Below are 23,120 nucleotides of genomic sequence, written 5' to 3' on the forward strand. Positions count from 1 at the left end.
ATTTCCACAATCGAAATCTTGTTTCATACATCCGAGACCTTCTTATGAACTGATCGTTTACATTATGTTAATGAACAATTAATTATTGCTGCAGCTTATTTACTAGGCAGTTGAGAAATGTGCACATGCAGTGACTTCATAAAGGTGTCCAGTGCGTGGTACGAAATCAACCGGTTGGCTCAGAATAGTCTTGACCGGCATCATAGATCAGTAGTATAGGTAAGCGGTCCCCTTTGTGTCAGACCTGTAAGATGCGGTAGACGGTAGTGGCGCGGCGCTGATAGAACTCGCGGACAAGATTGTCGGCCTGTCTTCTTCCGTATGTCTTCCTGCCGTACGCCAGTTGCTTCACAAGTTCTTGAATAGTGCTTCTCTGCAGAATGAAGCAGGCAACCTGCAGGAAAGGAGAGATATACACTTTTACTAAACGGTATTCAGATGGATTCACGTCTCGACACTGACACCAAGAGTGAGATTTACTGTTGTTGAATATGGAATACGCTATGAACAACGAAACGCCTAACGCCAAAATGTGGTGCCAGATCACCATCGTCTTTACATAAGTTAAGTAAAAAAAGTATGAAAGGTATCTTATTGTAGTTGTTATTTGCAGCTGGAAAATAGCTTCTTGACTTGGACTGCCCAAAACATAACACCACAGCATGCTCATATTGCGTCGTAATCTGCCAGCATAGAGGTGACGTACGGTCCAGTATATATTTCTACACTAACAAACTGACAACAAAATTACGTTACAAAAGAGTTATCATCCAATCATGATCGTACTTGTTCACAAGTATGACTAATAAACATGAAAATCTCATGCCATTAAAATATTCTTCCTCGTGCAGAAACAAAATTTCGTCAAGCCTCCGTGAACTCTGTGCCTTCCCGACATTTTAGTCTAGAAAGGAAAGGGACGCTGATAGCTTTCTGTCTGTTACTGCTAAACCGACAGGTGTCCACAGTGAATTACTACCACCGGCTGGCAACAGTTAATGGGACAAATGAGAGCTGCTCATACACATTTAATCGACAGTATTTCGGACAATAAGTAGTCCGGTGTTATTCCTTCAGAATGCATTGCTAGGCCCCAGAGTATACGTTAATTCCCCTCAACTCGTGGCCATATGAGATGTTGTCGCTCGGCAAATGCCCCATCAAGACCAATGATTTCTAGTGAGTAACATGATTCGAAGTGTTCTTCTCCAACCGACAGAGCTCCTCGGTATTGCCAAGATACTACATTTCCAATCTTCAACAGACCAATGTCAGTGTTGAAGGACCCAGGCGAGGCGTAAAGCATTGTGTCGTGCAGTCATCAAGGGTACACGAGTGAGCCTTCGGCTCCGAAAGCCCATATCGATGATGTTTCGTTGAATGGTTAGCACACTGACACTTGTTGATGACCCAGCATTGAAATCTGCAGCAATTTTCGGAAGGGTTGCAGTTCTGCAGGTCGAACGATTCTCTTCAGTCGTCGTTGGTCCGCTTCTTGCAGGATCTTTTCCCGGCCGCATCGATGTCGGAGATTTGATGTTTTACCGGATTACTGATATTCACCGTACACTCGGAGATGCTGTGGCCCATCGCACTAGCGCAGACAATAACACCACGTTCAAACACACTTAAGTCTTGATAATCTGCCATCACTTTTCATAATAGAGCTCACAGATGCTGATCGCTCGCAGTGCCTGAAGGCAACGCACAGACCTTCTGGTCACCCCATCGTATCAAAATTCTGCAAGATTTAAAGCCGTCACCCGTGTCCAAGGCGGGACTTGGTTCGACCTCTCGTTTCTCAGATGGCAATGCCACCTCAGGATCACAGCAGTAACCGATCTAACAACTGTGCCAGACACTTGTCTTATATAGGCGTTGCCTACTGCAGCGCCGTATTCTGACTGAATACGCATGCCTGTACCAGTTTCTTCGGCGGTTCATCGTGAAATGGATCAAGGGAACTGTGATCCTGAGTTGGCATTGCCATCTGAGAAACGAGAGGTCGAACCAAGTCCCGCCTTGGACACGGGTGATGGCTTTAAATCTTGCAGAATTTTGATACGATGGAGAGACCAGAAGGTCTGTGCGTCGCCTTCAGGCACTGCGAGCGATCAGCATCTGTGAGCTCTATTCTGAAAAGTGATGCTATAATGCTACCTGTGGAACAGTATCGTCTAACAGGTATCCAAAGAAACCATCAATGAAGTCAGGTAATTAGATATTTATTGTCACTGATTAGATACAGCTACATAAGGAGGCTATACAGATTTGGAGTCATAAGGAGGTATAGTGCTGCCAGGGTTAATGCTGCTAGCGTTAACTGAGCAGAGGTTGCTCGTGAATTTCAAAGTCTTACGTATCACTGATCGAGAGTCGACCGCCAGAGATTCGGTGGAACTATCATGACCCCAAAGGCATATTTCTTTTTTTTTTTTTTTAAAAAAAAAAAAGGTTTTGCCGGCTATGAACTCTACCTTTCCCCAAAGGTTAAAAGGCTGACAACCTGTTTCACGGATTTCAGAGTGCACCACAAAACTATATGACGTGCGCATGTCTCCATCATGTGTTTCAACGAGTGCTAATCCATTTTCTTTAACAAATATTAACAATTGTCACTTGTGTGGCGATTGTGTGAGGGAGATCTGGCTGTTATTTCTCTTTCGATGGAGTGGAGAGCCCCACATGTATGCCATTGTTCGGTGTTTCGGAGTCTAGTGAGAACGTTGTGCTACGAATTTACAAGAGTACAAAATAGCAACCTTACCCTAATGGCTTGCCTAATGGAACCATGTCACCAAAGACCTAGATGTGACCTACAGAGACCGCTCGCTGCCTTCAGCGGCGCCAATCTAGCTGGCAAGCCATGCTGTTCGTGGGATGCAGTGTACCCTGTAACATCAGCACTATTGCGTCAACATTTCTATTTGCCTACCCTTATCATCTGGCACTCTGGTGTGGCTCTAGATTTCCCATGTTAATGCTCGCAGCTGTTGCCGTTAGGTATAACAATAACAGTTGTATGAATAGAAAATAGCATTCATAACTGAGCGTGGGATGAGTACCTACCACAGAACAAATAGCATACAATAGATGGAAAATAAAATAATCTAACCATGGAGTATAGAATCATCATATTTCAGCGGGATTTGACATAGTACACTGGAGCCGGTGATTCCAGCAGCCATAGTCTGTAGGGAACAAGAACCACCGACTGTTTATGAAACATCTGGACGCTCAAGAATTCGCTGAAAGTGTGATGTCATATCTGGGGCAGTGTGCTGGGTTTACGAAGATTGTAAACATTGTTACTGTTTTTATTTTGCTTTAGGGTGCAAAAGACTACTGGGGTCATGGGCCCAAGTCGAAACTAGAGAACACGAAGAAAGAAAGAAGTTAAAAAACGGCTATACGTCACTCCCAATTGACATAACAGAAGACAGCTAAGAACAGGGGGGTGGAAAAAGGGCTAAAAAAGACACCATACAGAAACAGAGGTCCAAAACTAAAATTTAAATGGCCTTTGCGGTATTGCTTTGGCGGATAAAAAGTAAAACGCGGTCGACAGCCCGCGGGTCATTTGCTAACACGGCCTATAAATCAGACGGCAAACCAAGCCGGAACGTAAACGGTTAAAAAAGGGGCATTCCATCAAGAAGTGGCGGACAGTTAAAATTTCAGCGCGATGTGTACAAAGTGGTGGGGTAGCGCCACTTAGCAAATTACGATGCCTAAAAAGGCAGTACCAATACACAACCTTGTTAAAATTACCTCCTCCCGGCGGGAGGGCCGAAAGGAGGTCGTCCAAGCCGCTAGGAGGGCCTTAATAAGCCGGAGCTTATTCCCGTGAGGGGAGGACCATTGACGATGCCTAAGGGACTGCACCTGCTGATAGGCGGCAACACAGAGATCATCTGAGGGAATATAGGTACTCGCAGGCTGAGGTACGAAGATTGCAGCCTTTGCAGCAGCTTCGTTTCCTGGCAGACCGACATGACCAGGAACCTACATAAACTGCACAGTGTCTCCACCAAGAGTGAGCGAGTGACAGTTTTTCTGGACCTGCTGCACTAAGGGATGGGCGGTGTACAGCACACATAGACTTTGAAGAGTGCTGAGTGAGACTGAGCAGAGGAAACAATTGAAAAGGCTGTGTTGCCGGATGTACTCTGTGGCCTGAAAAAAGGCGGAGAGCATTTTTTTTTCAGGGCGCAAAACTGCTATGGTCATTAGCGCCCGGTCCGTGACTTAGGAAACAGTAAAAAACCGAAAATGGGAACGAAAGTCATAAAATTGAAGAAACTAAAAGCAGAAGGAAGGCTTAAAAATCCACTACAGAAAGGGGTTGGTTGTCCCCAAAAAAAAAGCTTCAAATGACTGACGTCATATCACTGGCACTAATAAACTCGAGAACGCGATCGGCAGAGCGCGTGTCATCTGCTAAAATCGACGATATATCAGGCGATAGCTGTAGACGGGAGCGTAACGGGTTAAAATAGGGGCACTCAATTAAAAGGTGTCTTACCGTCCACAGCTGAGAGCAGTGGGGACAGAGTGGGGAAGGATCGCCGCTTAAAAGATGTCAATGGCTAAAAAGACAGTGCCCTATCCGGAGTCTAGTTAAAATTACCTCCTCCCGACGACGCGTTCGGGAGGAAGAGGTCCAAGCAGAAGGAAGAGCTTTCACGTCCCGCAATTTATTATGGGGAAGTGTCGACCAATGTGCGTGCCATAAATGAACAACACGACGACATTAAACGCTCCGTAGATCGGCGAAGGGAATCGATTGGATAGCTGGCCGAAGAGGAGAGACTGCAGCCTTGGCTGCAATATCGGCCGCCTCATTTCCACAGATACCAACGTGTCCCGGGAGCCAGAGGAACGCCACCGAGACGCCCCCCAGGTGGAGCAAGCGCAGACAGTCCTGAATCCGGTGGACCAGAGGGTGCACAGGGTAAAGAGCTTGGAGACTGAGGAGAGAGCTGAGAGAATCTGAGCAGATAACGTACTCTATCCGCTGATGGCGGCGGATGTAGTGGACAGCCTGGAGAACAGCGTAAAGCTCCTCAGTATAAACCGAACACTGGTCGGGAAGCCGAAAGTGATTTGGGGTGTCGCCAACAATATAGGCACTCCCTACACCTAACGATGTTTTCGAGCCGTCGGTGTAAATAAATGTGGATTCCGTCACTTGTGCACATAGAGCAGCAAATGCCCGGCGATAAACAAGTGAAGGGGTACCATCCTTGGGAAATCGACAAAGGTCACGGAGCAGGGAGATCCGGGGACGGAGCCAAGGCGGTGCTGTACCCCAAGTTGTCGAGAAGGTTTCAGGAAAGCGGAAGGAAAGAGAATGGAGCAGTTGACGGAAGCGGACTCCCGGTGGTAGTAGGGAGGAGGGGCGGCCTGCATACCCTACATCAAAGGAGGCGTCGAAAAAAATGTCATGGGCTGGATTAGCCGGCATGGAAGACAGATGGCTAGCATAACGACTCAGAAGGACTGCTCGCCGATTGGACAGCGGAGGTTCAGCAGTCTCAGCATAAAGACTTTCCACAGGGCTGGTGTAAAAAGCTCCAGACACTAAACGTAATCCACGGTGGTGTATAGAGTCGAGACGCCGAAGAATAGACGACCGAGCAGAGGAGTAGACTATGCTTCCATAGTCCAATTTCGAGCGCACTAAGGCGCGATAGAGGCGGAGAAGGACCACTCGGTCCGCTCCCCAGGAGGTACCAATCAGGACACGGAGGGTGTTGAGGGATCGCAGACAGCGAGCTGAAAGATAGCAAACATGGGAGGACCAGCACAGTTTTCTGTTAAACATAAGACCTAAGAATTTTGCGACGTCTGAAAACGGAAGGTTGACAGGACCTAGATGTAAGGAGGGCAGAAGAAACTCCTTACGTCGCCAAAAATTAACACAAACGGTCTTACTGGGAGAAAAACGGAAGCCGGTTTCGATGCTCCAAGAGTGGAGGCGATCGAGACATCCTTGAAGACGTCGTTCAAGAAGGCTGGTCCGTTGAGAGCTGTAGTAGATCGCAAAATCGTCCACAAAGAGGGAGCCCGAGACATCAGGAAGGAGACAATCCATAATTGGATTTATGGCAACGGCAAACAGTACAACACTCAGCACGGAGCCCGGGCTACCCCGTTTTCTTGAGAGAAAGTACGGGAGAGAGTAGTGTTCACCCGCACCCTAAATGTGCGCTCTGCCATAAATTCGCGAAGAAAAAGGGCCAGCCGACCTCGAAAGCTCCAAGAGAAAAGTGCGCGGAGGATGCCTGTCCTCCAACAGGTATCGTATACCCTCTCCAGATCAAAAAATATTGCTACTGTTTGCCGTTTCCGGAGAAAATTGTTCATGATATAAGTGGAGAGAGCAACAAGATGGTCAACTGCACAACGATGCTGTCGGAATCCGCATTGGGCAGGTGTTAAAAGACTGCGGGATTGCAGCCACCAAGCTAAACGGTAATTCACCAACGCTCCAAAACCTTACAGACACTACTCGTGAGGGAAATGGGGCGATAGCTAGAGGGGAGATGTTTGTCCTTTCCAGGTTTCGGTACAGGAACGACGATAGCTTCCCGCCATCGTCTGGGAAAAGTACTGTCTGCCCAAATTCGATTATAAAGACGAAGGAGGTAACGCAGACTATGGGTTGATAAATGCAGCAACATTTGGACGTGGAATACCATCCGGTCCTGGGGCGGAGGAGCGAGAAGAAGAGAGTGCATGTTGTAGTTCCCGCAAGGAGAAAACAGTATTGTAGCTTTCGCGATTTTGGGAGGAGGAAGCAAGATGTCGCACTTCCGCTGCACGTTTCTTCGGGAGAAACGCTGGCGGGTAATTTGAAGAGCTCGAAATCTCAGCAAAGTGCTGACCCAATGTGTTATAAATTGCGACGGGGTCCACTAATGTATCATGCGCGACAGTGAGCCCAGAGACCGGGGAGAAACTAGGCGCGCCTGATAACCGTCGAAGCTGCTTCAAACTTCCGAGGAGGGAGTGAAGGTGTTAAATGAGCTAATAAAGAATTTCCAGCTTGCCTTCTTGCTATCGCGGATGACACGACGGCATCGCGCACGGAACTGTTTATAGCGGATACAGTTGGCCAAAGTAGGATGGTGCCGGAAAACGCGGAGAGCACGTCGCCGCTCACGTATTGCGTCACGGCATGCCTCGTTCCACCAAGGAACTGGGGGGCGCCGGGGCAATTCGGAGGTGCGTGGTATTGAACGTTCTGCAGCTGTAAGAATAACGTCGGTAATGTGTTTGACCTCACCGTCGACGCTGGGAAAGTGACGGTCATCGAATGTCGCTAGAGACGAAAACAGTGTCCAATCCGCTTGGGCAAACTTCCAGCGTCGCGGGCGCATATATGGCAGGTGAGGCTGCAGTCTAAGGACACTTGGAAAGTGGTCCCTCGAGTGTGTATCATCAAGGGCGAACCATTCGAAGCGCCGAGCTAGCGGAACAGTACCGACCGCAAGGTCCAAATGAGATAAAGTTGTCGTGGAGGCAAACAAAAATGTAGGGACCCCAGTGTTGAGGCAAACTAGATCCGCTTGGTGGAAGACGTCTAGTAATAGTGAGCCACGTGGACAAGGATGTGGAGATCCCCAAAGCGGGTGGTGGGCACTGAAGTCCCCAACCAGCAAATAGGGGGGTGGAAGCTGACCAAGAAGATGAAGGAGATCAGCTCGTGCCATTTATGTGGACGATGGAATGTATACAGTACAAAGAGAGAACGTGTATCCAGAAAGCGAAAGACGGACGGCGACAGCTTGGAAGGAAGTGTTTAAGTGGATTGGGTGATAATGGAGAGTACCATGGAGAAGAATCATGAGTCCTCCATGGGCTGGAGTGCCTTCAACAGAGGGGAGATTGTATCGGACGGACTGAAAATGAGGGAGAACAAAGTGGTCATGGGGACGCAGCTTTGTTTCCTGAAGACAGAAAATGACCGGCGAGTAGGATCGTATGAGGATCGACAATTCATCCCGATTGGCTCGAATGCCGCGGATATTCCAGTGGATAATGGACATAGGGTGAACAGAAAATGGAGAAATGTGACCAAGGATGGTGTCAACTCAACGACTGCTCAGAGCTTGCGACCGACAGCATGGAATGGCATTCAGCCGAAGGCAGAAGATCCTGATCCATAGGTTGTTCAGGAGCAGCTCCTGCCACCAGCGATCGGCCAGTTGATCGGCCGCCAGCAGTGCGCCTCGGCGACACAGAAGACGGCCGAGGGCGATGTCCGCCAGGTGGTGCTGTAGATGGGACACGCCTTGGCGGAGAAGGAGATGAACTGGGTTTCTTTGTAGCCTTCTTGGAAGTATGATGTTTAGATGAAGGAGGAACCGATGGGTGTGAAATGGGGTATGTAAAAAATCTTCACGAGTATGCTCTTTTTTCGAAGTCTTGGTGTCTGACTTTTGGGCTCAAGATTTAGCAGAACTCGATGAAGGGTGAGCCATAGAGTGAGCAGGCGAGAGTGGTGACGTTGAACGGGCGATCTTTGCACTGGCCGATCTGACGACCGTGGCACTAAAGGTGAGGTCGCAAGTCTGCGTGGCCGCCTCCTTTGTTGGCCGAGGAGAAGCAAGGACAGTGCTGTATTTTCCTGTCTGAGGCACGGTGGGCTGTCGACTGGCGAATAATTTTCGAGCAGCAAAGGTCGACACCTTTTCCTCCACTCTGATTTCCTGGATGAGCTTTTCGTCCTTAAAAACGGGGCAATCTCGAGAGGAAGCAGCGTGGTCACCCATACAGTTGATGCAGCGAGGGGATGGAGGTGGACAAGCACCCTCATGGGCATCCTTGCCACACGTAACACATTTGGCCGGATTGGAACAGGACTGGCTGGTGTGTTTGAACCGCTGACACCGATAGCAACGCGTAGGGTTTGGGACGTAAGGGCGAACGGAAATTATCTCATAGCCTGCTTTGATTTTCGATGGGAGTTGAACTTTGTCAAATGTCAAGAAGACAGTGTGGGTTGGAATGATGTTCGTGTCAACCCTTTTCATAACTCTATGAACAGCCGTTACGCCCTGGTCAGACAGGTAGTGCTGAATTTCTTCGTCAGACAATCCATCGAGGGAGCGTGTATAAACGACTCCATGCGAGGAATTGTGTGGTGTGCTTCAACCCGGACAGGGAAGGTGTGGAGCAGTGAAGTAGGCAGCAATTTTTGTGCCTGGAGGCACTGACTGTTTCTAACAACAGGGTGCCATTCCGTAATCTGGGACAAGACTTTACAGGACCTGCAATTGCGTCGACACCTTTCTGAATAATGAAAGGGTTGACCGTGGAGAAGTCGTGACCTTCGTCAAACCGAGAAACAACAAGGAACTGTGGCAACGATGGAAGAACTGTCTGTGGCCGAGACTCAGTGAACTTACGCTTGTGAGCAGACATAGTGGAAGATGAGGAAACCATTGCGAAAGAATCCCCCACGATTACCGGCGTCTCCGATGGCGCGCTCCTCCCTTGTGGGGGCCCTCTCTGAGGGCACTCCCGCCTTAGGTAATTGTTCACACCTCAGGTCACACCTCCCGACAAACGGACGGAGGGACCAATCGGCACTTTCGGAAGGTATCAGCTCGGGTAATCACCAGTCCCTGGGCCTGGCCGTTACCAGGGGGTACGTAAGTGTCCTACCTGTCTACCCGGGGCGGGGAATTACGCGTTACCCCGTCACCGGCTACGCATGAAAATGCGTGGGTCGGCCTTCAGACACGCACAGGGAGGAAAAAAGAGGAAGGGAAAGGAAAGAAGAAGGGTCTCAAACGCCGCAGTGGAGAAAAGAGCAAAGAGAAGAGGTAAGGAAAAGAGAAGGACAGAGGAAGGACGAAGACTTGCAAGTGTAGAAAGCAAGGAATTTGTAACAGTTTTGACCGTCCGTCTCTGGACGTAGGCACAAACCATACTCCCAGAGGGGGGAGAAAGGGAAGGAAAGAGCCAGAGGTGAGGGGGGGGGGCGAAGATGGGGGACAGGGAAGGATGCGGAAAGGGAAGGTATGCAGCCTGGAAAGGAAGGAGGGTCACATTAGCTCGGGGTCCCGTGCTCGCTACGCACATATCCAGAAAAGAGTTGTGGACCCCCTGGGGGCTGGCGGCGGAGAGCATGGCTGTGAATACTAAGCAGTGTGCCAGAAGCCGATACCAAAAGACACGGATGCCAATGACGAAGGCACACCTGACCCCATGGTCAGTCCGAGAGCCATTGGTGTATACAAAGGTACTATTGCGAAATTCTATGCGAAGGTCGTGAAACTGAAGGCGATAGAGCGAGACTAGATCAGTGTCCTTAGGAATCGAATAAAGGTCAAGGTTAACTCGGGCCACTTCACGATGTCAAGATCGTGATGGGATCACACCCACTGGGAAAGTTGTAGGTAGTGTGAAGTTAAGCTGCCCAAGGAAGCGCCGAAAGCGGACTCCAGGATGTAACAGAAAAGAGGGACGCGCCTTATACTGGCGATCAAAGGAATCATTGAAAAAGGAGGTATAGGATGGGTGGACACTCATGGCAGACAAACGGTATGCATACCTGCTGAGGACAAAGTCACAGCAGTAGGATAGTGTAGTTCAGCAGCTTCAGTATACAGACTCTCAAACGAGCTAGTGTAAAAGGCACCAGGGGCGAAATGGGTGCCACAGTGGCGGACAGTGTTGAGACAGCGTAAGAGGGATGGACGTGCAAACTCATAAACCAAGCACCCTTAGTCGAGTTTCGAACAGACAAGGGAGCAGTACAAACGGAGGTGGGTGATTTGATCGGCACCCCAGGAAGTGCCATTGAGGACATGTACGACGCTGAGAGACTGTGTACAGCGGGCTGTACACAGCCCTATCGAGGTTGAGCCCCAGGAATTTCGTAGCTTCAACCAACGGAAGGGCAACAGCCCCAAGATGTAACGATGGTGAGAGAAACCATTTGCGCCACCAGAAAATAATACAGACGGTTTTATCAGTGGAGAAACGAAAGCCATTGTCCCTGCTCCAGGAGTAAAGACGGTCAAGACATCGCTGAAGACGCCGCTCAGTGAGACAGGTCCGTGGTGAAATCGCCAACAAAAAGGGAGCCGGAGATGCCCAGGGGGGAGACAGGCCGTTGTAGGGTTAATGGCAATAGCAAAGAGGATGACGCTAAGGACGGAACCATGAGGCACTGCGTTTTCATGGATAAGGGTGTCCGACAAGGCAGAACCCACATGCACCTTGAAAACTCGGTCTTTTAAAAATTCCTGAAGGAAACAGGGCAGGCGACAATGGAAGCCCCATATGTAAAGAGTACAGAAGATACCACTTCTGCAGCAGATGCCGTAGGCCTTCTCCAAATCGAGAAACACGGCCACAGTCTGGAATTTCCGCAGAAAACCATTCATGACATGGGTGGACAAAGTAACGAGATGGTCAACTTTAGAACACTGCACTCTAAATCGACACTATGCAGTCGTTAGTAAATTGCGAGACTCGTAACACAATACCAGCAGGGCATGAATCATACATTCCATCACCTTGGAAACGCAGCTGGTGAGAGAGATGGGACAGTAGCTAGAAGGAATGTTTTGTCCTTACCGGTCTTAAGTATGGGTATGACGGAGGCTTCACGCCAACGTCCGGGAAATGTGCCCTCTGCCCAGATGTGGTTGTATGTGTTAAGCAGAAAGTGCTTACCCGCAAGAGAAAGGTGCTGCAATATCTGAATGTGGACAGCATCTGGACCTGGGGTGGATTATTGGGATTAACTGAGAGCGTGATCTAGCTCCCTTATAGTAAAGGTGGCATTGTAGCACTCACGATTCTGAGTAGAGAAGGGTATCGCCCGAGCCTCCTCCGCTCTTTCCGATGGAGGAAGGCAGGGTGATAGTGGGAAGAGCTCGAATGTCCGCAAAATGGCGGCCCAAGGTGTTGGAGATAGCAATAGTGTCCATGATAACAGCGTCTGCTACTGTCAGGCCAGAAATTGGCGAAGGATCTTGGTCCCAGAGAGCCGTGGGAAGTTGGCCCACACGACAGAAGAAGGGGTGGTTTTTTTTGTGGTTTTAGGGCGCACAACTTCAACGGTCATCAGCGCCCAGACTACGTTAGGAATGCACCGCGAGTCACAAGTTTAAAACAGCAACGAAACGGAAAACACGATAAAAGACAGACTGACAGGAATAGGATTAAAAAAAACAGCGTAATCAAATGTCCTTAGAGAGGGTTGTCAAGTTGATAAAATGAAGAACGCGAGCAGCTGCTCGTGGTTCATCCGCTAAAATGGCATCTAGAGTACATGGCAGGCCAAGATCAAGACGCAGTGTGTTAAAATCCGGACAGGACGTTAAAATGTGGTGGATCGTCAGCAATTGCCCACACGGGCAGAACGGCGCCGGCGCAGCCGTCAGCAGATGGCGATGGCTGAACCGGCAGTGTCCAATTCGTAACCGGGTCAAAACTACCTCCTCCCGCCGAGAAGGGCGTGAGGAGGACGTCCAAGCCGCGGGAAGACGTTTCAAGGCTCGAAGCTTGTTGTCTGTAAGTGCAGCCCAATCGGCATGCCACAGCGATAAAACGCGCCGACATATGACCCTGCTACAATCTGACGAAGGGACACAACAAGAAGCTGTCCGAGGCTGGAGGACCACAGCCTTGGCCGTGGCATCTGCAGCTTCGTTCCCAGGGATACAGACATGGCCAGGAACCCACATAAAGCTAACCGGAGAACCGTCGTCCACCAGCTGCGGAAGAGAGCGTTGGATCCGGTGCACGAAAGGGTGAACGGGGTACGGATCACTGAGACTCTGGATGGCGCTCAGGGAATCGGAGCAGATGACATAAGCAGAATGTCGGTGGCGGCAGATGTAAAGAACAGCCTGGTAGAGGGCAAAGAGCTCAGCTGTGAAGACCGAACAATGGCCATAGAGCCGGTGTTTGAAACTTTGTGCCCCGACAATAAAAGAACACCCAACCCCGTCATTGGTCTTAGAGCCATCTGTATAAATGAAGGTCATATTAATGAACTTCAAACGAAGTTCGACAAAACGGGAGTGGTAGACTGAACTGGGGGTAACCTCCTTTGGGAGCGAGCTGAGGTCAAGGTGAACGTGAACCTGAGCCTGGAGCCAAGGTGGCGTGTGGCTCTCGCCCACTCGAAAGGTTGCAGGGAGTGAAAAATTAAGGTGTTGAAGGAGGCGATGAAAGCGAACTCCAGGGGGTAGCAGGGCAGAGACATACAACCCATATTGACGGTCGAGAGAGTCGTCAAAAAAGGAATGATAAGACGGGTGGTCGGGCATTGCCAGTAGCCGACAGGCATACCGACAAAGCAGTATATCGAGTCGGTAGGTGAGTGGCAATTCACTAGCGTCAGCATGAAGACTCTCGACGGGACTAGTATAAAACGCTCCGATCGCAAGTCGTAAGCCCCGATGTTGTATGGAGTTGAGGCGACGTAAGATGGATGGCCATGCAGAGGAGTATACGAAGCTCCCATAATCCAGCTTGGAGCGGACGATCGACCGATATAGGCGAAGTAGGACGGTTCGATCCGCTCCCCACGACATACCACTGAGAACACGGAGGACATTTAGAGAACGGGTACAACGGGCAGCCAAATATGACACATGTGGAGACCAGCTAAGTTTCCTGTCAAATGTAAGACCTAAAAATTTTGTTGTCTCCACGAATGGGAGAGCAACGGGACCGAGTCGTAAGGACGGTGGGAGAAACTCTTTGTAGCGCCAGAAGTTAATACAGACCGTCTTCTCGTCAGAAAAACGGAAGCCATTGGCGACACTCCAGGAGTAAAGACGGTCAAGAGAACGCTGAAGACAGCGCTCCAGGAAACATGTACGCTGCGCGCTGCAATAGATGGTAAAATCGTCCACGAAAAGGGAACCTGATACATCAGCTGGGAGGCAATCCATTATTGGATTGATCGCTATGGCGAAGAGAGCGACGCTCAAAACTGAGCCCTGTGGCACCCCATTCTCCTGGCGAAAGGTGTCTGACAGGACAGAACCCACACGTACCCTGAACTGTCGATCCATTAAAAAGGAACGAATAAAAAGAGGGAGGCGACCGCGAAGGCCCCATGTATGCATGGTGCGGAGAATGCCCGCCCTCCAACAGGTGTCGTAAGCCTTCTCCAAATCAAAGAACACAGCCGCGGTCGGGCGCTTCCGCAAGAAGTTATTCATAATGAAGGTCGGCAAGGTAACCAGATGGTCAACAGCAGAGCGGTGCCTACGAAATCCACATTGTACATTGGTAAGTAGGCGTCGAGATTCGAGCAGCCAAACCAAACGAGAGTTAACCATTCGCTCCATCACTTTACAGACACAGCTGGTAAGCGAGATGGGTCGATAACTGGAAGGCAAGTGCTTGTCCTTCCCAGGCTTAGGAATCGGGACAACAATAGACTCGTGCCAGCATGCGGTAACATGTCCCTCAATCCAGATGCGATTGTAAGTACGAAGAAGAAAACCTTTACCCACAGGAGAAAGGTTCTTCAGCATCTGAATGTGAATAGAATCAGGTCCTGGAGCGGAGGACCGTGATCGGCCAAGTGCGTTTTCGAGTTCCCGCATGGTGAATGGGGCATTATAACCTTCACGATTCGAGGAGCGGAAGTTAGGTGGCCTAGCCTCCTCTGCCTGTTTGCGGGGGAGGAAGGCAGGGTGGTAATGAGCGGAGCTCGAAACCTCTGCGAAAAAGCGGCCACCTTTGCGCAGTGGCAATATCGTAACCAATGAGGTTTATCCGAGGTGCGATTATTGCTCGCTGAAAAAGCGGCCGAAGGCATTGGAGACAGCCTCAGGGGCCACAAGGACGTCATTCGCGACCGTCAAGCCAGAAACTGGTGAGTGGACCTTAGTGCCAGACAGCCGGCGCAGGCTACCCCGGACAACAGAAGAAGGAGTAAAACTGTTGAAGGTCCTTGTGAAAGCAGCCCAGCTGGCTTTCTTGCTTTCTTTAATAATACGACAACACTGTGCACGTAATCGTTTATAATTGATATAATTCGCCACTGTAGGGTGGCGTTTAAAGGTGCGTAAAGCACGTCGACGAGCACGTAAAGCGTCTCTACATGCTGCAGTCCACCAGGGGACCGGTACGCGACATGGAGAAGAAGTAGGGTGAGGGATGGAATATTCAGCAGCAGTGAGAATGACTTCCGTGAGGTGTGCGACCTGACGATCGCAGCTTGTGAAGGTTTGATCCTGAAAGGTCGCCCTGGAAGAGAAGAGCCCCCAGTCTGCTTTGGAGATGTTCCAACTAGATGAGCACGGAGAGAGGGTATGCTGCAGGAGATGGATAACACACGGGAAGTGGTCGCTCGAATATGTATCAGAAAGTGCATACCACTCAAACCGGCGTGCAAGTTGGGTAGTACATATAGAGAGGTCTAAATGGGAATAGGTGTGAGATGTGTGCGAAAGGAAAGTAGGGTCGCCAGTATTGAGACAGACAAGATTGAGCTGGTTGAAAAGGTCTGCTAACAAGGAGCCCCTCGGGCAGGATGCTGGAGAGCCCCAAAGGGGATGGTGGGCATTGAAGTCTCCAGTTAACAAAAATGGTGCAGGTAGCTGAGCAATAAGTTGCATCATGTCTGCCCTGGTAACGGCAGACGACGATGGAGTGTAAATCGTACAAATGGAAAATGTAAAAGTGGGGAGAGTAATTCGGATGGCAACCGCCTGCAGGCCGGTGTGCAACGTGATGGGATCGTAGTAAATATCATCCCGGACCAGCAATATAACCCCTCCATGAGCCGGGATACCTACCACAGGGGGTAGGTCAAAACGCACAGAGGTGTAGTGTGCCAAGGCAATTTGATCATATGGGCATAGCTTCGTTTCCTGGAGGGCTACGACGAGCGGACGGTGCAAGCGGAGCAGCAACTTCAAGTCCTCTCAGTTGGAGCGAATGCTGCGAATATTCCAGTGAATAAGTGCCATCGTAATAAGAAAAGGAAGATGAAAGAAGGGGTCACCTCGAAGGCCGCTGAGGGCCTGGCTTCGAGCGAGCACTGCCGCCGCTATCAGTAGGCGGACAGTCATCGTCCATTGGTTCTATAGGTTCATCGGCCATGGTGAACGGCCAGATGTTCGGCTACCAGCGGTGCAGCCAGGCGAAACGGATGATGGCCTGGGGCGGCAACCGCTGGGTGGCGCAGGAGAAGAAATGCGCCGTGGCGGAGAAGGAGAACTGTGCTTCCTATGAGCCTTCTTGGAAGGTCGTTTGGTGGAAGTACCGGTCGATGGCTGGGAGGTCGAGGTACGTAGGAAGTCTGCACGGGACGGTTCCTTCTTGAAGGCCCATGCATCTGACTTCTGGGTCTTCGTCTTAGCAGAAGCTGATGAAGGGGCTGGTGTCTGTGGGGTGATGGGAGGAAGAGGAGACGTCGACCGCGCGTTCTTAGCACTGGCCGAACGGACGACCGTGGTGCTGAAGGTGAGGTCGCACGTCTGGGTTGCCACCTCCCTGGTAGTCCGAGGAGAGGCGAGGACAGTACTGTATTTCCCCACTGGGAGCAGCGTGGGCTTCCTACTAGCCAATAGCTTGCGAGCAGCCAAGGTGGACACTTTCTCTTTGACCCGAATTTCTTGGATACAGCGTTCTTCCTTATAGACGGGATAGTCACGGGAGGATGCTGCATGGTCACCCTGACAGTTCAGACAACGAGGAGACGGAAGTGGACAGTCACCCTCATGGGCATCCCTGCCACAAGTGACACATTTAGCCGCATTGGAACAAGACTGTCGAGTGTGATTGAAACGCTGACACTGGTAGCAGCGCGTAGGTGTCGGGACATAGGGGCGAACAGAAATAACCTCGTAGCCCACTTTGATGCGCGATGGCAGCTTAACACTATCAAAGGTCAAGAAAAGTGTCCGGGTCGGTACAAGGTCATTGTTGACCTTTTTCATGACCCTATGGACAGCCGTCACGCCCTGCTCAGCGAGGAAAGACTGAATCTCCTCGTCAGTCAATCCGTCGACGGATCCAGTATAGACCACACCACGAGACGAATTCAAAGTTCAGTGAGCCTCCACCTGGAGAGGGAATGTGTACAGGAGTGTGGCTCGAAGCAGTTTCTGTGCCTGAAAGGCGCTCTCAGTTTCTAGTAACAAGGTACCATTACGCAACCTCGTACAAGACTTAACAGTACCGGCTATGGAATCTATGCCCTTCTGGATAACGAAAGGGTTGACAGAGGAAAAATCCTTTCCGTCCTCAGATCGAGAAATGACGAGGAACTGTGGGGTAGGCGGTAGTACTTTTGTCACTGGGGGCTGGTCATGTTTCCGTTTGTGGGCAGAAGTCGAGAGAGAAGAAGAGAAATCCATTGCGGAGGAATCCCCCATGATTGCCAGCGTCTCCGATGGCGTGCTCCTTCCTTATGGGGACCCTTTCAGAGGGCACTCCCGCCTTAGGTGAATGTTTACACCTCAGGTCACACCTCCCGAGAAACAGACGGAGGGACCAATCGGCATGGTCAGAAGGTATCAGCTCAGGCAATCACCCCTCCCTGGGCCTGGCCTTTACCAGGGGGTACGTGCGTGCCTTACTTGTCTACCCAGGGCGGGGATTACGCGTTACCCCGTCACCGGCTATGCGTGCGAACGCGTGGGTCGGCCTTCAGGCGCGCACAGGGAGGAAGGAAGAAGAGGAAAAAGAAGAGAGAGAGGGTGAGAGAGGACAGACTGTCTCAAACGCCGAGGCGGAGACCAGAGAAGGCAAGGAGAAGAATGCAAGGAGAAGAAGGCAAGGAGAAGAAGGCAAGGGAAAGAGTAAGGAAGACAGTGAGATGGAGAAGAACAAAGAAAGGAACCAACCAAAGAAGGAAAAAACTAGAAGTGAAAAACCAAAAAGACCACAAATATAGGTCGTGGGACCGTCCGTCTCCGGACGCAGGCGCTAACTACCCCCTTGAGGGGGATGGACTCCTTTTAGTCGCCTCTTACGACAGGCAGGAAGACCTCGGGCCTATTCTAACCCCCGGACCCGCAGGGGGTAAGAAAGGGTGGAACTGTTAAAAGAACTAGCGAGTAAAATCCAGCTAGTTTTTTTGCTACCCCAAAGAACACGACGACAGTTTGCACGCATCTGTTTATAACGAATGCAGTTTGCCAACATAGGATGACGGTTAAAAACGTGGAAAGCATGTCTCCGTCCGCGATGATGATGATGATGATATTTCGTATGTGGGGCGGTCAACTGCGCGGTCATCAGCACCAGTACAAATTCCCAATTTGAACACAATTCAGTCTAGCCACTTGCACGAATGAGGATGGATGCGTGCGTGGATTGCGTCACGGCATGCCTCAGTTCACCAAGGGACTGGGACAAGGCATGGTAAAAAGAAAGCGTGAGGAGTAGAACGTTCTGCAGCAGTAAGGATAACGTTTGTGAGATTTTCCACCTGGTCACCACAACTGGGTCGCCGGGAGGAGTAAAGCCACCAGTCAGCCTTAGTAAGCTGCCATTTGGGTATGCACGCAGGTGGGTTAGGAGTCAGTAAACGGATAGCACATGGGAAATGGTCGATCGAGTTATGTCAGGAAGAACAGGACACTGAAGACTATGGGCAAGCTGGGCAGTGCAGAAGGATAGGTCCAAATGGGAATAGGTGCGCGAAAGGTCGGAAAGAAGTGTGGGTGCTCCAGTGTTAAGGCAAAAGAGGCTGAGTTGATTAAGGAGATCAAGCCAAGAGGGCACCTCTCTGACAGGTCCTGGGAGAACCGCAAGGGGATGATGGGCATTAAAGTCACTGAGTAGCAAAAGTGGGGGAGGTAGCTGCCCAATAAACTGAAGGAAGTCTGCCCTGGTGACATCGAAGGATGGAGGGACATAAATGGAACCCACACACGAAATAATCACAGTCATGCCCTATGACCTTAGAGGCCAGTAATGTAAGGCTGAATCATTTGATCCATTGCGAGCGATACATCGTTCAGTAATCCTTTGATTTAAAAATTCCAGATGCCAGTGTGTCGGTGCCCCATTCTGTTAGTAAATGAAGGCGTTCTAATCAGTCTCCAACTGTGGGAAAAGACTGTTCTCAAGCATATCGAGACATGTCCTTCATGTAACAGTTTTCTCGGCGAAGAAAAATGGACTGTACACCTTTTCTCGTGAAACTGCACAAAACACATTAAATACGTTAAACACACACAAAACCACGTAAAACTCGAGAGTTTGCCCTTTCCAATAGTAGGTTGTTCACGCACACATCTCAAATAACGTAATAGTTGTGATTTTTTAAATCAGATGAGTCTTTTTGATACACCCTGTATCATCGCAAGTAAAGTCACTTAGAAAGTCATTATTTAATGCGGGAGAAATCACGCGATCGAGGAGAGGAGTAAACTCATCAGGGACAATCGTACCAGCAGCAGGGACATCATAAGGATCGGTAAATATAGATCTCTGTATAAATGTCACGCTGGGATGTCAGTCTGTGACCACTGGTGCGAATAAGGGACGTCAAACATGCTCGTTTGCGACGCGTCCGCAACCGCATAAGGTGTTATAAGGAGGTCAGTTCATCCTGTAGGAAGGAGCGCGATTTTGATCGCAGCCTGAGTCCTTCCAGTTGTTGTCCCTTTAACTGACAACTTTCACTTTAACATGGCGGACATCCATAATCCGTAAGGGAGCTTGTCTGGCATCATCATAAAGTTGTTGCAAGGCGGAATAGTAAAATTCCTGCGTCCCAACGAGATACCTCGCCCTCTCAGCGCTGTAACGCATTAACGCTTTCCGGAGCAAAGGTTTGGCGCGTAGTGACCACCAATCCATAAGTGACGATTAACGGTCCTGCAAACGCAAGCTACGTGTCCAAACTTCTCGAACGATAATCTCGAGGGTAGGGTCATTTAGGAGGGATGTGTACAACATCGAGGGGAGGCGATACAGTTTTACTGATTGCGGCACTTGATTTAAAGTTACAGCTACGGCACAGTGATCAGTGAAACAAGCTGGTATCACGTCTGTCGCTAACAGCTGTCCACATAAAGAGTCAGAAAGATAAAAGCGATCGAGTCGGCTACTGGGAGTAGCTCAAAAGTGAGTGTACCTGACGAGAGTGGGATATTGATAGGCCTACACATCTCGTATTTTCAAAGAACGCACGAAATCGTCTAATTTGTTACTGAAACTGAAATTAGAGGTCTTATCCACAGGACGCAAACATGATTAAAATCTGCAACTAACAGAAGTTTCAGCGGAGTTTTATGAAATAAATAAACAATACCCTCTTTGTAAAAATGCGCACGTTCTTTAGAACTACCAGATCCTGAAGGGGCATCAAGAAGAATCAAAAGTAAGGTCACAAAATGTGCAGCCTATTTCTCGGCCATTGTCAAGAACTTTGAAATCAGTCAGTGGTAGTCCCTTTGTAAAATAACGCAGTACCAATAGATAGGTCAGGAGCCACATTCAAGAAAGTAGAAAAGCCTGGAATAGAAAATTTTTCTCAATATCACGTCTGCACATGAATCATAAATAAAATGTCGCAGCGGCGCAAGTCTAAGCTCGGAATTAATTCTGTTCTCATTCAAGGTAAGAAAGGTATAGGCTTGCATCTACCGATTGCCAAAACTATACAGCTGATTACTTGCAAATGACCGTCAACAGTCTATGGCAGAGTCAACGGATGAATCTGACTGTAAAGAGATGGACCCTCTCTTCCATCCTCTTTCTTTTTTCACGATGGTGCGCGCTCAAGTTGAAAAAGTTGTCTGTTGCGGCAGTGCGGGAAAGCGACTGCCGCATGCAGCAACTTGAAAGGGGGGCGGGTGGGCTCCTGCGAAAATTCAGTATCAGGAACAGGCGGGCGGTGCAGCTCCTGGGAATCAACGGAATCGGAAACTGACCATACGTTTTTTACCGTCACCACATGTGCCGCTGGCAAACTTGGGCCGATCGGGGCTCGATCAGAAGCGGCTTGTGGCACGCTTTCCCCATCCGGGGGGAGGGGGGCCAGAAGAAGGGTGGGAATGCGTTGCAGACTCAGGCATGTCTGGCAACTCCGTCGATACGGTACGGAGCTCCGGAACAGGTCTGTCCTCACGTGACTCCGAAGCGGCGGTCTCGGACTCGGGAGCCAGGTCGGACGCTTTCGAATCTTGAACAGCAACCGACATGCTATCATTCGGCCTAAACTCAGGGAGGGGAGAGGCCTCCTGCACCGGATGTTTTCAGTGGAGCAGGGAAGCGAAGAGGACCCGTCTGATTCCTTGCGTCCGTCTACGGTTGTTTTGAAGTGATGGTGGTGGCGACGCGGAAGCCACAGTGGCGAAGTCCTGACGCGAGGCTAACGACGGAAATGCACTAGTACCACCGCGCAATGGCTTGCCTTGCCCTTCAGAAACATGGTTAGTCATAATGGCTGTCGCTTGAGGAACCAGTTTCGCTAAAGGTAGCCTTTTATGTCGTTCATAATTGGATTTTAATACCGTAACACGACGCGAGCAGTTTGTACGGAGGCGTCCACTCTCATTCTTGTCCTGTGTAAATTATATGTACCCGGCATCCACACACCAGAAAATCAGAAGGAATATTCCGTTTGATCACCATCGAACTCCGCAATAAGCTTGTAAACGATGTTGAGCGGACCAGCGTTTCCGCCGTATATCCCCAAACGAAAGCAGGACGATCTTGAGGAAACGGTAATCAGCCTCGGGTGGATGGTTAAACACCCTAACGTTCGTATTCTCTACCTCCGCCTTCGCCAGCATAACCATGCTATTAGAGCCATCGCGAGTAGGGAAAGGGACTTCTTGTCCGTGCCGCAAATAGGAGGCTGTCAACCTGAAGAGGGTCTATGAACATGACATAAGATACACGCGATTGGGAAACAAAGTAGGCCGTATGATGGCTATGTTTTTGGCACTTACGACTGTTTGCATGCACACATCCTGACCAAGTTGCCATTAGCGAGAATCTGAAAACAGAGATCCAGTTTCGATTTCTTGGTTTATGGTTGAACTGTCAATGTGGATAAAAATCGAACACTCCATGTACTATGTTTTGCATACAGCCATTCAGCGTTCCATCAACTCTCCATTACCATTATTTACAGCAAAGCTCTTTAAATTGCTGTGTGGCACTCGGTTGTCAGCTGAGGCCAAACAGTTATATCCTATACGTGGCTCATAGCGAATGAGGTGGCGCAGTAGTAAGGCACTGGGAGCATATTTAAGGGACGAGGGGAAGATCAAATACCCGTCCAACCATCCATATTTTGGTTTCCATGATTTCCTCAAATCGCTGAAGGAGTGTTTCAGAAGGGTTCCTTTCAATAGGCACACCCAACTTCCTTGATCATCCTCCCCCAATCCGAAGTTGTGATCTGTCTCCAATATGGTCGACGAGATGTTAAGCCTGATCATCCTTTGTTGTTTCTTACACGTGGCTCTAACCTGCCGAAATTATCGAAATGCTTTTCAAAGTATCCATTTAACGTCTACCATCATCTGTAAGACTAACTGCAGGACTACTTCGAAGCTGCATATGCATATGACTACCATGCATGTACAGTGCACCACTTACATATTACGTGAATGAAAGTTTAATCGTGTGAGAATATGCTGGAGGTTGCTCATTTTTCTTTATCCATCAGTCTATTAGAAAGCTGCTTACCTTCACTGTAACGGCAGACAAATGAAACGCAGTGTAGCCGTAGTCGGCCAGCGCGGTCAGCTCCTCAGGGGTGTCCAGGCACAGCTTGCCCGCGCTGGTGGCCGCTATGAACAGCACCATCACCCAGCAGAACCATCCGCGCGCCAAAGCTGCGACGCCCCTGGTGCCTTCACCAGCAGAGCCCGGCGCGCTCCACAGCCCCAACAGTCGCAGCATGGCGGCGTTGGGACTCACCAGGTCCTGGACGTCTTCCAAAGTGCTCGCCGCCTGGCTGCGCCCTGAACACGTCAATCAGGATGATTTTTCCGAACGAGTACATCAGTATTTGTCGTTGACCTTGGTTAATAGAGGAAGGAATGAATTCCGTTCAACTGTCTTCCGTTGGAGCCATTTGAACAACTTCATCAGCCAGATGACCGTTCAGTCTGATCCTTCTCTCTGGTTCTCTTAAAATCTCCACGGAC

General features: G+C 49.8%; 1 protein-coding gene and 1 pseudogene across 1 annotated transcript in view; one reads left to right on the forward strand and one right to left on the reverse strand.

Annotated features, from left to right (window-relative positions):
• The window catches only part of LOC124549826 (odorant receptor coreceptor-like), a 136,419-nt gene that overhangs the window by 98,560 nt on the left and 14,739 nt on the right, over window positions 1-23,120 (reverse strand). The window lies entirely within an intron of this gene.
• LOC124554766 lies at window positions 14,727-14,804 on the forward strand (annotated as a pseudogene).

This window comes from Schistocerca americana, chromosome 1 (genome assembly GCF_021461395.2).
Source record: "Schistocerca americana isolate TAMUIC-IGC-003095 chromosome 1, iqSchAmer2.1, whole genome shotgun sequence".
Taxonomy (NCBI): Eukaryota; Metazoa; Arthropoda; class Insecta; order Orthoptera; family Acrididae; genus Schistocerca; species Schistocerca americana.